Here is a 16594-nt window from a genome sequence, read left to right as displayed (position 1 = left end):
GCATTTTTGAAAATTAATTCTATGATATACAATTATAAAAGATGAAAATTGATCTTAAATTTTTGTTTCTTAGTTTTTATTAATTTTAAATCAAAATATATTCATCACAAAATAATCGAAGATGAATTGTCTTGTAAAAATATCACAAAACTAAATGTCAAAAAAATACATTCAGAGTTTAGGGTTAAAGAAGGAGCCTCTCTCTTTATCTCTCTCTACTCTGAGACTCCATCAAAGAAAAAGCATTATTCAAACAGCAAATCTGAGCTAAAATGAGCACAAAAGATCCTCAAATTTAAAGAATATTAAACTAGTAAATATCAAACTTAGAAATCTCCCCAGATTTAAAACCGTTTTAAGAAACAGCTACTTAAACTCAAAAACAGTTGATAACATATCATTTTGATATGACATCCAGAAGAATTTAATTAGAAGTGCATTGAGTTTTAAACTCCAATTAGAGTCCATCACATTTCAATTCCTTTGGACTAGAATCAATAGATTAAGGCAAATTTTTTATAATTTCACAATGATATCTAGGTAGAATATTTATTAAGCCCTGTGAATACCCACTCAATTTGCTTTCAGACCTATATTTTTCATATTTTATATGATTATATTAATATATAGCTCTCAAATCATTAAATTGGCATAATCAGGCCTTATAAATGGCACTATTGTTCAAAGAAAATAATTAGTGTACTCTAATTTACTTTTGTATTTAAAAAGGTCGGTAATTGATCCAGATGGAGTAGCATTTTAGACATTCATTTATGCCATAATTTATTTAATCTAAAAAACACTGTATTTTTGTATACTTTAAAATACTAAAAAAAAAAAATCCACTCTGATCAGTTAGTATGGCATGCTTTAACTTTTTTTTTTTTTAATTTGCAACACACTGACTTTTTTTTATCATCAACAAACTAAAATACTATAATGGATTGATTTTCCCACATGATCATATTACTTGAACACTTACAATTCGAATCAAAAAAGCTAAAGTCAGTAGAAAACAAGTTATTTGGTCTTACAGAGGAACCAAACCCAAACTTTTGCCCCAAATGAACAATTGAAATTCCTGTTGAGGTTTGAAAAAGTCTCCACAACCTCCTCAAGCATACTGCTTTTCATGCAGCTCAGCACTTCCCAGCTGAGCCAGAATGAGAGGCTCTGAGATCCCTGTGGTCGGCTATTTCCCAAGTATTTCAAACCCACGCCTGCACCAAGAAGCTCCAGGAATCTCATCAGAAGCCTTGACCCCAGGAGGTTTCTAGTTAGATTTCCAAACCAGAGAGGTTTGGAAAAGATTGCATTGAACCTTCGACCCACTCATGACTTACCCATCAGTATTTCAGTTTTAGGCACTCATCTAGGAGGACTGACTCCTTTCACTATAGCTGCATAGTTAATGTGCCATTTGCCCTGTAAGAAACTTGGCTGGAGACAGTCAACATGGTTCAGTTTAACAACCTAATAAATATATTGAAAATAACCAATGAAAACAAAATTACAGAGACTGTCTTGTAGCTGAGCTGCCTCAGTCTCTGCAGCCAACCTCAGCCTTCACCTCAGCATTGCTCAAAGTTTGGAATTACTAAGCATCAGAAAGGTTGGACACGAGGAAAAGTAAAATATATAAAATTGGATTTCAAAATATTGGGAATTTTATTTTTGAAGTGCTAGAGAGGGGAACAGAGAGATAGTTCATCCCGCAATAATTACAGAAACACCAAGAAATGACACTTCTCTGGGCCTCAGTTTTCTCATTTAAAATGCAGTGTTCAGAATACATCGTTTAATATTTTAAGAATTAAATGAGGTAAACCTATGACGGCACCTTATAAGGCACACAGTGCAGTAAGAACTAAATAGATGTTAGCTTCTTTCTTTGGTTTCCATTGACATTTTTTATTAACTCAGTCATTTAACAAATATTTATTGGGCATCGATTATGTGGCAAGCATTATAATTGGTCCTGAATATACACTGGTGAATATTACAAATATAGTTCCTGCCCTCATGAGGAAAACAAAAAATAAATAAAAATGGGTGATAAGTAAAGACACAATTTTGTTTCTTCATTTTTCTATTGCTCTTAGGAAAGAAAAAATGTCTTCTAATAACAGTGTTTTACCTTAATCAGTTTTATCATAAGTTTCACAGTGCCACATTACTCTTTGAAAAGACTGTAACCACGTCATATCTCAGACAGAGTCTATACCACTACAGACTTTTCTGGACGTGGATGGTCTGGCTAACTTTCATTTTGTCATTATATTTCCTTGTCTGAGAAAGGTCACAGGAGAGGTTTTGACAGAGTGATGCTGTTGATATTTAGAATCCTGACTTTCTTGATCCTTTTCAGTCGAGCTGTGGACCAGCATGCACGATGGAAACTGGCCTGGTTGCCATGGTGGATAATGTCTTGACAACAGACATGGGTCAGGTGTCCATTTGAGATCTTTCAGGCTTGTCAGCAGCTCTTGATAAAGCTGGTCATATGGTTTTTATTGGCTCACCTGTATGTTCTGGTAGGAACAGCTAAGAGCCACTCAGTGCGTCCTTCTGTTTTTGGAGAAGCCCCAGCAAGTAGTATTGCTTGTGGCTGGTCTGCTCTGAGAACATGGTTGGTTCTTGCGTCATTTTGGCCTGTTCTCCTGGTTAAAGTGTGTTGATGGAATATCTGAGGTGGCAATGTCAACAGGGGCGACTGCACTTAAATCTGCCTTCTATTTCACAGTCCAGGTCACCATTGCCCTATTTCTGTACTACAGTTCTGGGCCACAACTGAGAATCTCCACCTGAATGACATTAAACAGTGTACAAAATTCAGTACACGTGGATGAACCTTACACATGCCAGGCACTGAGATAGGCCCTGGGGCAATAGAAATTAAAGACACCACCCCCCGCCTTTTTATGTACAAAATGTGATTGGGTTAAATAAAGGTGAAAATTTTCTTCCCTGAGTCACAAAATTAAGGGCACTATATTAATTCGCTAGGGCTGTCATAACAAAGCACCACAGACTCGGTGGCTTAAGTCAAGGGAATTTATTTTCCCACAGTTCTGGAGATGTGAGATCAGATGTCAGCAGGGGTGCTTTCTTCTGAGGCCTCTCTCCTTGGTTTGTAGATGGTGCCTTTTCCCTGTGACTGCACAATTGTCTTCCTTCTGTGCCTGTCTGTGTCTAAATTTCTTCTTCTTAAAAGGACACCAGTCATTGGATTAGGGCCCAACTTAATGTTCTCACTTTAACTTAATTACCTTTTTAAAGGCCCTATCTCCAAACACAGTTACATTCTATGATACTGGGGGTTAGGACTTTAACATATGAATATAGTGGTTGGGAATGGGATGTAATTCAGCCCATACAGTATCTTGAGAGCCACATTGGGTTATCACCCAATATATAATAATATAAATCTAGAAACATATCATCAAAGTGTGTCAGAGTATAAGTGGCCATGGGTGATGACAATTTGAATGTTTTCAGCTGAGATTCTCAACATACTTTGTAAAACTTGTTATAAAGGCAAAATGCAAATAGGAAAAAATAAAAATTCCCCAAAAGTCCCATGTCTGAATTAAATTAAAAATTTTAGTTCTCCTGTTGCCCAGTAGACCTAATTCCTTGGGGGAGAATTTATTCCCACCCCCTTCCTATGTTAAAAAAAGAATATGAGGAAACTAGATTTCTTTCCTTTACATGAGATCATTCAGTTGTTAACTCTAATGAAGGAAAAGTTCTGAAACAACTTCAAATATCAAAGACTGATCAACTTTTTTAAAACAAATATAATGTTTTCAAGCCACCATCTCACTCTGTATGACTAGATCTCTGACTCTTTCTCTCCTGAGTATTTCTCTTTAATCATAACAAAAGCATATTTTAAACTTTTTTAAACTTGAATTTTTCAAAACATTAAGGGAGAGAAGGAATCTTAAAATTATGTTGGTATTCTCAGAGGGCTGCAATATCATATAAATCGTTGCTAATGTACTAAGATTACAAATGTTAAGCAAAACTCCCAACCCCCTACAGATTTTTATAAAAAAGAAAGCATCTTGAACTGTATTAAAGCTGTTGATGACTTTTCTTCTTTGTACATAATCAATAAGATGTTTTAGAGCTGGCACAATAGCTGTGAAACACTCAAGATCATGATGCTTCTCACTCTCCCACCCATTAAAATCAGGATGAGTGCTATGCCATCTCTGCTCCAGCTGTATGAGTTAGTATGTTTTAATTTGCAACATCACCAGTTTATCACTTAAAGACCTAATTCTGGATGAAGTGCGGTTACATATTGTAATTCAGAGTGCCTACAATACATATTATTCAACGGCCTCCTTTTCTCCTTAATTACTTTTTCCCTTTCATCCTTTCCCTCTTCTTGGAGCAACTCCTGTTAGGGTGATCTCTGAGAATGGTCCTCACTGTTGAAAAGAATTACCTGGGTCATATAATGAATCCTCACAGACAATGCCTCAAGAAGAAGCAGGACTAGTCAGAGGCAGAGAGGACAAACCCTAGCCCTAACCACATCATTCATATTTCTGGAATTTTACATACTTTGTAAAACTTTTTTCCTATTTGCATTTTGCCTTTACAAAGTATCTTATTTTCTGTGCCTCAATTTCTGCATCTACACAGTGATGATATGCTTTGTCTTTATTTTGTATAGGGCAGATAAATGTGGTAGGTTGAACATACTTGTTTATCAGAAAAGCCCACAAAAAATAGAAAAGGAGACATCAATAAACAAGAGATATATTTGGAGGATGGAAAATAGATGCACAAGTAGTGACTGAATGACGTTTACTTCTTTGTACCACTAAGTACCTGCAGAAGAGAAAACCTGGACAAAGTAGGGCGATGTGTGCTTCAGACTTTTGAAAGCCTCAAAAATTGAAGGCACCAGGGAATTGTAAAAATGGGAGCAGGCTGGGAGGACAAGGGAGGTGGAAGAGTACTAAAAATAAGATAATTGATTTGAAGTTGATGTGGATGGCAGTTAGACTCCCAGATCTCTTCCCTGCTGACAGACACCCAAGCAAATACCTCCCTTCTACCCCAGCAGAAGACTAGGGTTTATTCTCTGAGGGAGTTAAGCCAGCAACGTTATAGACAATGGAACATAGGAAAACGTGGGGAAGGAGTGAGGCACCATTCTAACTAAGGTCATGGCAATGAAGTCAAAATATGTCTACTAACTGGCAGCACCCAAACCATTTTACTGTGGAAAGTCATCTAACCAGGAAAAAGACCTAAATTTATTCACATTAGGGGGCCCATAGGAAAATGGCCAATTCTCTCTTGATCCCTAGCAATGAATGAAGATAGCATAAACCATATGCAGGTATATAAGATGTCAACTTTTTTTTCTTATGTATTCTTTGTCAGGGAGCTTCAAGTGTATGTGTTCCACCCAAATCAAGATATAAACAGAGGTAGAAGGAGAGAGAGAGAGAAAGAGAAAGAGAGAGAGAGAGAGAGAGAGAGAGAGAGAGAGGAAGAGAGGGACAAAATAGAGAATTCAACACAGAAAAGAAGGAAAGAGAAGTCCAGGAGGACAGTGACAAATAGCAACAGGAAAGAGGCCTACAAGCAGAATGGACAAGATAAGAAAAATATTACATATGTTGTGCTGGTCAATATTAATGTATTTTACCATTATTTTGGAGACACAGAAGACTAAGCAAACGTAAAAAAAAAAAAAAAAAGATGTACAGTAAAGAAAACATGAACATAGTACCCAATGTGGCTCAGCTCTGAAATATTATAAAACTGTAATAATGGATATGATTTAACCCAAGTTGGAATGATTAGGGAATGAAAAGTGTGGGGTGAGGGAGGGTATAAAGGAAGGATGTGTAAGAGTGCTAATTCCTAATCACCTCTAGATATTTAAAACTGAAAATTAAGATATAACAATATAAACATATCCTTTATAAATATGGAGGTAAATACATTAATAGAAAATCTGAAACTGTTGAAAATAACTACCAATGGGGTGTGCGACTGAGGCCTGGGTGGTGGTGAGAAAGAGAACTGCTTTTTAGTTGTCATAATCTTCATAGTATTAGTTGACTTTTTAAATGATGTATAGTACTACTTATATAAAAGTTAAAATTAAATTTAAAATATTAGGTTAACCGGCTCATATGAAGTATATATTTTAATGTATATTTTTAAATGAAAAATTTTTAATGACTATTAATCTTAAAGGCTTTTAAGATATCTTTCAAAAAGCAGGATTTTATAAATTAAATCTTTATAATTATTATTGCATTGTATAATATTGCTGTAATTATGCTTGTGAAAGCAGTTCCATCAGTCCTGGATTTTTTATTTTTCAAATATCTGGCATACTTTCTTTTCTTGTTTATTGAAAAACTGAGCTACCTGATAATGAACACGAATGTGTTTGGAGGTCTAGTCTGACTCACATACATGCATGCAGGTTTCCGTGATTATTTGAAATCCTATGGAGTCATCCATTGCTAATTCAAACCTGGCCAGACTTCCTGATTCTAATCTAATTCCAAGGTGAATTGAGGTTAGCTACTGGATAGAACGTTCAGTTCAGTTGAACATGAGCCTACTGCCAAGCTACATGTGAGCTGAGTGCTCCATGGTGCCAGGCGATAAATCGAGGAAAGAGAGATCACATGAGAATGATGTTCTAGCACAGGCACATGGTCCTCTTCTGCAAGAATATTGAGCTGAGTTGTAGGTCAGGTACAAAGAGGATATGACTTTACACTGTAAAAGGTAGCCTTCAAAAGACCAACTCATCTGGGGGAAAAAAAATTCCTGAATGTGCACTACTCATCTTTAGATAGGCGTTTGATGAATAATTTTATTCCTTGAGTGCCTTTCCAACATTTAGCATATAAGCCCACTCATTCTTCACAATACATCTGACTTAAGGAACGTGAATGAGTGCCCACCTGACCACTTTGATGATCAGAATTGCCTCTTTCTCAGCTACCCCTGCAAGATCCATTCTAGTCCAAACCTAATTGATTCCCTGAAAAACAAAAACAAAAACAAAAAAACAAAAAAAAAACCCTGAAAGTTAAAGTAACCTTAGGTATCTGAGCATCCTGGTTCCAGATGAGTGATGATACCACAAGGGTACCTCAGAATGCCAGTGGTGATAAAACACTTTAAATATCCTGGGGGGAGAAGAAAAGCTGGTATCTTAAGAAGACAAAAAGAAAAGGAATCTCTTTGGATTGTTCAGTTGGCAAAAGGAACACACAACTTTGTGTGCAATTTCCAAATCTTCTTTTGGGCAGTGCACATTATATCATAAGAGGTGGCTGAATTTATGTTTTAAAAGTATATATACATTTGAGACTAAATAATGTTGAAAGATGTACACTGTACACTCATAAAATAGCCTTATTTTAAAAAATCTATACATGCTTACGGCAATTTAAAAAATTTCAGAAAAAGACAAAGAAAAAGTAGCCCAAATTCTATTGCCCAGGGAAAACCTATTTGGCTAATACCTTTCTAGATGTCTCTGTATGGACTCACATGCACTTTTATATAATTGGGATCATGCCCTTCACATTGTCGTCTGACTTGGAGAACTATATGCTCTTAGTGAGTAGATAAACTTCCATAAGGCACAGGAGTACCCTGGCTTCATTCTTTTTAAAAACAATCACTTTGCACGTTCAATATATTTGTTATGCACGTTAAGACCATATCTTGAAACTGTGCTGTTCAATACAGTGGTCACTAGCCATGTGTGACTATTTAAATTTAAATTAATGAAAATTGAGTAAAATTAAAAATTCAGTTCCTGAGTTGCACTAAGTACATTTCAGAGACTCAATATCGAATATGACTGATGGCTACACTATTGAACAGGACAGAAGTTTCATCATTGCAGAAAATTCTATTGGACTTTCTGTATTGGAAGCAAATGTTCTTCAGACACAGATCACTTATGGGCTGGGTTGTTTTTTTTTTCTACACCTGAATTTTCCAAGCGTTTTGACTTTTGACTCTTGCCAACATAATTTACAGTTAAATCCCAAATTTAGAAGCCAAAAGTCACAACTCAGAGACTAGCCATTTGGATGGAGAAGGCAAAGAGAAAGACTTTTCCACTATATCCAATGATTTCTCAAAGATTATAGCTCCCAGTTGTTCTTGTGACTCTCTTCATGACACTCTGTTCCGCTGAGACCTCATGGCTCTTGCTCACTCAGAATGAGTGTGAGAGATTGAAGGTAAGAGCTCCTGATAAATTGAGTTCCGCCCTACTTCAGCATGGGAAAATCACTCCAAATATCAGAATATAAATAAAATAGGACAATTAATGAGCAGTAGAGTCTGGGAACTGGATCCAAAACAACCACCCACCTGCAGTTCCTCTAGATCTTATGATATAATGATGAGAAAAAGAATTTAAAAAATTGTATTTGGTATCACGTTCTCAAGCTGAGCAAATAACCCTTCCCTCTTTTTGGTCCCTGTGTCTCTAGAGAGCATAATACAAAATTAAATTCCAGTCTTGTTCCAAAATTTGAAAAGATAAACTTACCGATTTTCAGAATTTATGTTCAGTTTGCCTAAGCACCTAAAGTTACATGCTCTCCAATCTCACACAAAAAGTTCCCCCTCAGCCTGCCCTTAAATCTCTGTAGGCTGAAAGTTTGGCAATGAGAATGAACATTCTCACAGAAGATTTCTTCTCCTTCTTCCTTCCACTTAAATTTCAACTTCTTCAAAATAGGGGTTTCATTTCAACACCTCTTCCCCCAGTCCTAGTAGGAGTATGGAAATATGAGACGAAAATAACAGCATGAAAAGAGATTTCTAGTTTCTATAGGTTCCCAAAATGGTTCAATTTGAAGTCTGTAGGAAGACTTGCAGCCATTTTTTATTTGATGTGAACTGTCTTATCTCTGCTTGTGAGCATTTTTTGTTCAACGGATACTCATTTGATGGAAAGATCTTTCTCAAATCTCTCTTCTAAGGAGCAGCTCTTGGAAGAACTATTGTCTTTACTTATTTATTCATTCCTTTGCTAATAAACATTCATTGAGCAGCTGCTATGTACTAAAAGAAGATCCAAGTGTTTTTCTACAAACATTAATAAGAAATGGCTCCTGTCCTTATGAAGTTCTTTGGTGAAAGAGAAGCAAGATGCGGTGAATGCTAGGATGAAGTGCTGCACAGAGAGGCATCCACTGCCATATGCGTGAATGGGATGTGGTCTAAGAAAGCTTTCTCCAGGAGGAGATACTTGAACTGAGTCGTCAAGGATAGCTACAAATTTGCCACATGGTGAAGGTGGGTAGGCATATCCCAGCAGAGGTAAAGGAGAATTGACACAATGTCTGCAGAAGGGCAAGTTAATTGATGAGGTTGGAACAGTAAATCAGGCAGGCAATAAGGCTGAAGAATTAGGAAGGGTCCAGTGATGAGAGGCCCTCTATTTCATTCTGAAAGTGATATAAAGCCATCGAAGGGTTTTAAACATGGCAATGACGAAAGAGATTCATAATTTCAGAGAGATTAAGGTGGCATGTTTGGAGGGAATAGACGAAAGGGCGACACACATGAGAAGAGAGAGAGATGCCAAATAGATGGTGACAACAGTGCCTCAGATGAGAAATTAATGCTTAAACTAAGGGAGTTTAAGAAGATCTAGAAAGTACCCAAAGAGATGAAGTCAATAAATATTGGAAGGTAATATTTTCAGGATCTACTAGCTAGTTGGACAAATGGAAGGGAGCTAGAATGGTTTCAAAGACAATTGAGTGATTAAAAAATAAATTAGTCTTTTAAGATTTATTTTGAGGGAAGAGAGGTTATTATCAGAACATCTACCTGAAATGTTAACTACATTTAACAATCTTAAGACAGAAAAAAAGAGCACTTTTGGGCCCTCCTATGCATATCATATTCTCATTATCCTAGAAAGCCTTGTGTTCTATTTTCTAGATTTCGATGAAAATAAACTTTCTTGAAAATAAACTAGCAAAGAACTCTAAAATATTTGCTATGTGGAATATTTTGAATTTTGGCATCAACCTACATAAGACCCTTTTGGTCATTTAGTCAGCAAGTTTCTTGAGATTTGTTCTATTTGAAGCATTGCAAATACAAGAAGCGATAGACTCTCTATTCAAATTGCTCTTTATCCCATTTTTATTTGCATGTTTATATATTCGATTGTTTGCTTATATCTAGTTATCACCATCATACATTAGAGCAGTGGTCTTCTTACTGTTGCATGAATAAGAATCACATGAAGAGCTTGTTAAACTAATTTCCTGGGTCTTCATCTCAGAGATCATGATTCAATAGGTCAGTTGGGGATATAACCTATGAACTTGCATTTCTAGCGATTTTATAGTTGCTGCCAATATGCTGATCTGAGGGCCACACTCTGAGAACTACCAGTTTACAGCTTCGAGTGAGAATAACCGAGCTGTGAAGCAATGTAAGATTCTTTCCTGTGACCCTAGAGTACCCATCACACAGAATTGACGTCATTGGGAATTACACAGGCAACAAAGGAGTCACTCTGAGGCCTTAAGTGTTTGTGACCAAGGCCCTCACCACCCAGCTCTCGTCTCCTGTTTTTCAGCTGTGTTTCCCATTGGGCATTGCTGTTGCTATTGGTCCATAAGTTGCTGCAGTTACGGCTCTTGATGAGCTCAAACAGTCCCAGATGGAGAGACTTGAGAAATGGGAGCAAACTTTCCTGTCTGAATTTCTTTTATCCTATCTGAACTTAAAAGTCAAAGATTAATAAACTGATCATCTAATCACCTTGAGAAGGTGGAGAGATTTGCCAAATATTACCAGACACTGGAAAGGCTGTGATGGTCATCTCAAGGTCAGTCGTGCAGTTAGCCTGGACCACAAAAAAAAAAGATAAATGGGTAAGAACCTGTCTCTCACAGTAGCACTGTGAAGTTAATGGCTTGCCAATGTCTCGGCTATGAATTAGTTTTCTTGTGAATGGTTTCAAATTATGGATCTCTTCTAGGTGGAGTTAAGTCTCTTCTGTTTATCTATAATATTCAGGAGTTTTTCCAGCCTTTGCTTTTAGGTGTATAGTTTTGAGTCTCACAAACAGGAAAATCAAACAGGAAATTATTGAGTAACTCAGGTCTCAAGTGAAGAGAGCAACAGGAGTGGAAAGAAGGGACAAATTTAAAGAATACGAAAAAGCAAATGACAAAAGACTTCTCCAACAAGGGGCTAGAGGGGAGGAGAGGAGGTAATTGAAATTAACTCCCAAGTTCTTGATCAGGAGAAGGATGGCATCAATTACATAAAAATGGAGATTTAAGAGGGGTTGGTTTAGGGAAAATGCTGAGCTTTGTTTTGGACATCTGGGTGATAAGTGGTATAGCCAAGTGGAAGCGTTTTTGAAATAGTTGGAAACCCATGACTGGAGTTAAGTAAGAACAGTGGCTTGGAGGACAGCATTGGGGCACCCCCTACTTAGAAGTAAAAACTGAAATTCTGTCAATGATGAGCTCACTGAGACAGGATTCATGAAGAAACAGAGGAGTGAGAATTGAACCCTAATAGTCCTTCCAGAAGGATTCCAAATAAGTTCTTGTTGTAGTTGTTGTAGTTGATACTTTTGTATATTTTCAGTTCGGTTAAAATGTAAATAGTGTTTTTGAAACACAGTGTAGGGTTGCCAAGGCAGAGATACCCATGTAACTGAGAGAGGGCACATAGCCACTTGAATGTGTGCCCACCTGCATAAGAAAAATGGCTTAATTTGCATGGTATAGAGGTTGAACTGGGGGCATTTTTTAGTTCTCTCAGTTGGCTTTAAAAAAAAGATCCTGAAATGGCATGCTAACTACTGTTAAAATATCTGTAACTTTTCTCCTTCTCTTCCGTATCTCTCATGCCACGTGATACTGATGTGGGATACTTTGCAGCCACATTTGAAAGGCCTCCCCTGAAGTTGCAAACCCAAAGCTTGGAAGAGAGATTTCAAATAACTCAAAATATACAGTGTAAACAAACTGGCCTTTTAGTATGAAGTGTACTAAATTAAAGAAACCAGATGCTTTGGTTGGCTTGGAACAGCTGAATTATGATTGGCTCTCCTTCACTAACCATTTTCTTTGGGGCCTCCTCACCCTCTTCCTCTCTCCTCCCCTCTCTCTCCTGTTCTATCTGGTTTTCGTTTTCAGACAGCCATAAGCTCATCAGATACAGAGACATATCTCCCAAATATCAAATGGTTTCTGAAAATAGAGTTGTTAATTTAAATTGTTTATCTGCACTCACAAAAATGTGCTTACTGGAAACCTGGTGTGAGAGTCTGAATCACACCTTCGATCATAGTTCTTAATGTGAAGGGCTTTTCTATGTAATAATTTTATTTGACTTAAAAATTAAGCATTAAAATATTCCTCTTTCAATACTACTAACTGAGACATTTTATAGGCCCTTAGGAAATCACTTAGATCCATAAATCTCCAAGTTATTTATTCATGTAAAATCATGAAGCCTTACAAACCTCTGAGAAAGGAGTCCAAACCCAAATATCCAAGTTTATTAAAAGTTAGATGAAACCTCAATGAAACTGAGTGGCTTTCCCTGACACAGAAGATTTTATTGGCCAAATCTATGCTATGTCAAAACAATTGATACTATGGGAAATTATTTAGTTAATGTGGATTGAAATTCACTTTCATCCGAAGTATCTAAAGAACTATTTCAGAAATGTGCTTTTAGCTTGAACTCTAGGGGTAGGCTCTCAAGAAGCAACGGAAAGAAGGAAAGGGAAAGAAAGAATAGGGAAGAGAGATTTCACACAGGCTGAAGGCAATAAAGACATATCAACACTACTGCCTCCGTGATTAATATACCATATTAGTGGGGCCAATTTCATGCCTCTGTGATTTAAGATAAACACCAGTAGACTCTGACAGAAGGGTTAACTATGGCTTCATTAATAAAGGTCGTTGGAAACATTTTGTAAGTATAAAGTGTTCTGTAGGTATTAGGTGTAAAAAGTAATCTCCAGACACCACCACCTCGCAACTATAAAATGCTATTGTATTTCAACTGGATAAGGGAATCTTGTTTTAGGCCAGGACATCTAAAATGTACAATTATTTGTATTCTCCCTTTAGGGAGAAATTTTTATTGTGCTTTAGTAAATCAAAGCTTAGGAGTAGCGCTGGTTCCAAATAAGTTGGAAGGGGGATAGTAATTTTATTTCATTTCAAGGATATGGAAAATACACACCACAGAATCTCCACAGCCTTCTTTTTTCTCCAAAACACCCATCACCACCACCCTTTCTCTCCACCCTGCTTTCCTTTCCGGGTCTCAGCTCCCAGCCAACGGCTGGCCCTATGGCTCGATCCTGGCACTCACAGTAGAGCCAGTGGAATGGGTAGGGCACATCCTGGACATGAACGTTCCAGTGTTTTTCCCACCCCAGTTGAGCCCGACGATAAATCTTTTCTGAGATGACTTTTGAATTAGACACACTTTAGAGAGTCTTGAAATGGTAACTGATGCACCAAAGATATAGGACTTTTTGTTGGTTAGTCTTTTATTTCACAGCCTGACGTAGCTTCCCAATTCTGAAACAGGAAAAGAAAAATAGATCTACCACTCTTTTCTGCTGCATCACTCACTACTCAGAAGCAGAAGGAAAAAAGAAAAGTTTTTCTTTTCGTAGAAAACTACATATACAGAATGAGTCAAGAAATTCTTTTTTGTATCTTGACTTTGCATACTTACGCCAGAAGTGCTGTCCTGGTACTAGTTTGTTCTGAAATTTATAGAGATTTCTAAAAAGTGAAGACAAAAACTTCTGAGCTAGTAGCCCAGTTTGTCTTGCCTTTGTAATGCACTTGGGAGGCTGGGTGTTCAGAGAAGCAGCTCTGTGCCAGACTGACTTTTCGCTGATGGAATCAATCACCATCTCCAGGCAGATACAGAAATCTTGACTTTCATCAGTAGTAGCTGACAATCCAGAGGATACAAAGCTGAAGGCAAAGAGTTGAGGCAAAATAGTGGAAAGGAAAAAAGTCAATATTAAAAGGTGAAAGGAATTTTCAAAACTCTCACTCTTTTCCAAGAACAGCTCCACTTGCAATACTGGGAAGTGAATGTTAGGTGTCGAATTTACTGCGTGTCTTTTCCTCACTTTAAGACCTGGCCTCACGGTACTCAATCTCACTGGGCAACACCGAGATGACAGAGGGTGATTGAGCTGCAGAGGCCACACTGAGGACTCAGCACTATTTCATAATTCATGCCACCTTCAGGTGGTTATTAAGCTCTCAGCTTTGTGAGTTTTTTGGATTACTCATCCTCAGAATGTTTGCCCATAATACCCTTACAGTTTTGCCTTATCCGCCAAGTTTTACAGTCTTTTGCCAGGTCGTGCTCGCTTCTTTCTTACGTAGATATTTTTAACATTTGTCCAACAGATAGTTATATTCTGCAACATTTTCGATTAGGCCCCACCAAAATGCATCTTTGTCAAAGAGAACTTTTCCCATAATTTTGTTTTCTAAGTTTGGCTTATGTATCTGGGTAAATGGAGTTATAAGTCCCATGCTTAGGGAATATTCTAGTACTCTGCACCATTCTGAATACGAGTCTGTACCTTTCTTTGGCATCTACTCTTATGTTAGTATTCCTTTCCAACTCTAATATGATACTACATATACTTCAGTATTCTAGTTCATGTCTTACTGACTCTTAAATATTCCCACATGCTATCTGCCTTTTTTTTTTTTTCCTTCACTCTCCTTCTTTTATTCTACTTTGGCCCCATATTGAAACTTTTCAAAAAGGTACATATTACAATATTGGTAGATACAGGAATCTAGTGTCTTTTTTCCTGATCGACACATCCACAGTAACTTATAAAACCTTCACACCAATCTGACTATAAGTGTGCATTTCATCTTAGGGTCAATTTTCATTGCGTCTCTTTGACAAAAGACTAAAGATGCAGATATTTTACTCAGAATAAAAAACGTAAAAACTGTTATTAGAGACACTCAGCAACAGCTTGAGAATGTCAGCAACTAAAGCTGTGAGCAAACAGTGCCAAGGTGGATGGAGCAGCTGCCGCGCAAGAATATTGAGGAGCCAGCTGTTATTCCCATTGGCACAGGAATGTGCCAATCACCACCCAAACTGCAGGAAGCCTGGGCCAGATTCTGGGGAAAAGAGTACCTTCACATGCCAACTAGAAAAGGGCTTGTTGTTTCTATGTGTCAAATTACATCCGTGGTTACGTACGTACTTTTCTCTTTAACCACCCATTCTCCCTTCATCGGTTGGAATGAGAAAGACAGGATATTGAAGAGGGAAATATATATTTCTTTCATTTGACATTGTTATGATGAATAATTCTCTGATTCCAATGTGGATTAAAGCATGACGGGGCATCTTACATTGATTAACAATGCAGACATAAACAAATACAAGTGAATTTCAGAAGGTGACTAATGTACCATCCTATATGCATCAGACCACTTTTCTCAAGCTCCTAACCAGGAACCAAAAATTTTGGCTTACAAAAAAACAGAACTTCAAAATTTCCTTAAGAGACTTTTTTACCTCCAAGAAAAGAGAAAAAATACATTTTCCTCTAAGTCTACTTACCACAAAGTAGGAAGAGCAAGAGACATTTTCCCCCAAAATTTATTCTAACTTGGAATTTAAGTCAATTCTGTAAAACTGAGGCCTACTTAACTTGCACTTTAGAAAACTACTTAACTAGCTGATTAGAAAACAGTTTTTTGAGATTCGCAAGCATTAACTTAGATATGCAATTAGAGTAATTTCTGGTCCCTACTTTTCAATGTCTAAGGCATTCAATGCTTCCTAATTAAATAGCATAGTTCTCCAAAAGGGAGTATAAAAGAATTCTTCTTACGTGTACATATTCCAACTTTGAGGACTACATACATATACATATTCCTAGCTCGAGAGCAATTTGTTCTCATGTGCTTGTTTAGAGATTGTAATGCAATGTAGATAAGTAGCAAGCAGAGTAACGTTTTATAACTGAAATTGGTCAATCTTTTGCTCTTAGAACTATCCCAGAAATTTAAATAAATAAATAAATAAATGTAAATAAGCAAAATGATTAGACTTTTCATGGTTTCATCAAGTCAATCCTGGTGGGAGAAAGTTTTTCTCTAAATCATATAAGGAAGAGTAGATAATCAATGGCAGTTCTTTGGGGCGATCCATCCCATTGGCAATACACCCATAGCCACAGGATGACATTACTCTGATTTCTTTTATCAGGAAGCCAGCAGGTCGCTAAGGAGCATTCCCGAAAATTGGACAGAGTAGAGAGAGAAGAGCAGATAATGCTAAGGTGTAGTAAAGACTCGGTGCAGGAAATGAAGACCTGAGTTTGTAATGTGTTATGGCATATGCTTTACATGTACTATGTGTATTATAACATGTTGTCATGCTTGTAAGGAGAGAGAGAGAAATGGCTACTCCATAATTTTGGGGTGAGTCAGTGCGACCTTTTTTAGAGAGACATTACAGACATTTTCTCTTGGTATTAGGAGAGGAAACAAGA

Source organism: Pteropus vampyrus, unplaced genomic scaffold (genome assembly GCF_000151845.1).
Source record: "Pteropus vampyrus isolate Shadow unplaced genomic scaffold, Pvam_2.0 Scaffold24, whole genome shotgun sequence".
In the NCBI taxonomy this organism is placed as follows: Eukaryota; Metazoa; Chordata; class Mammalia; order Chiroptera; family Pteropodidae; genus Pteropus; species Pteropus vampyrus.
The sequence above is the reverse complement of the archived record's forward strand: the minus strand, read 5'-3'. Positions refer to the sequence as shown.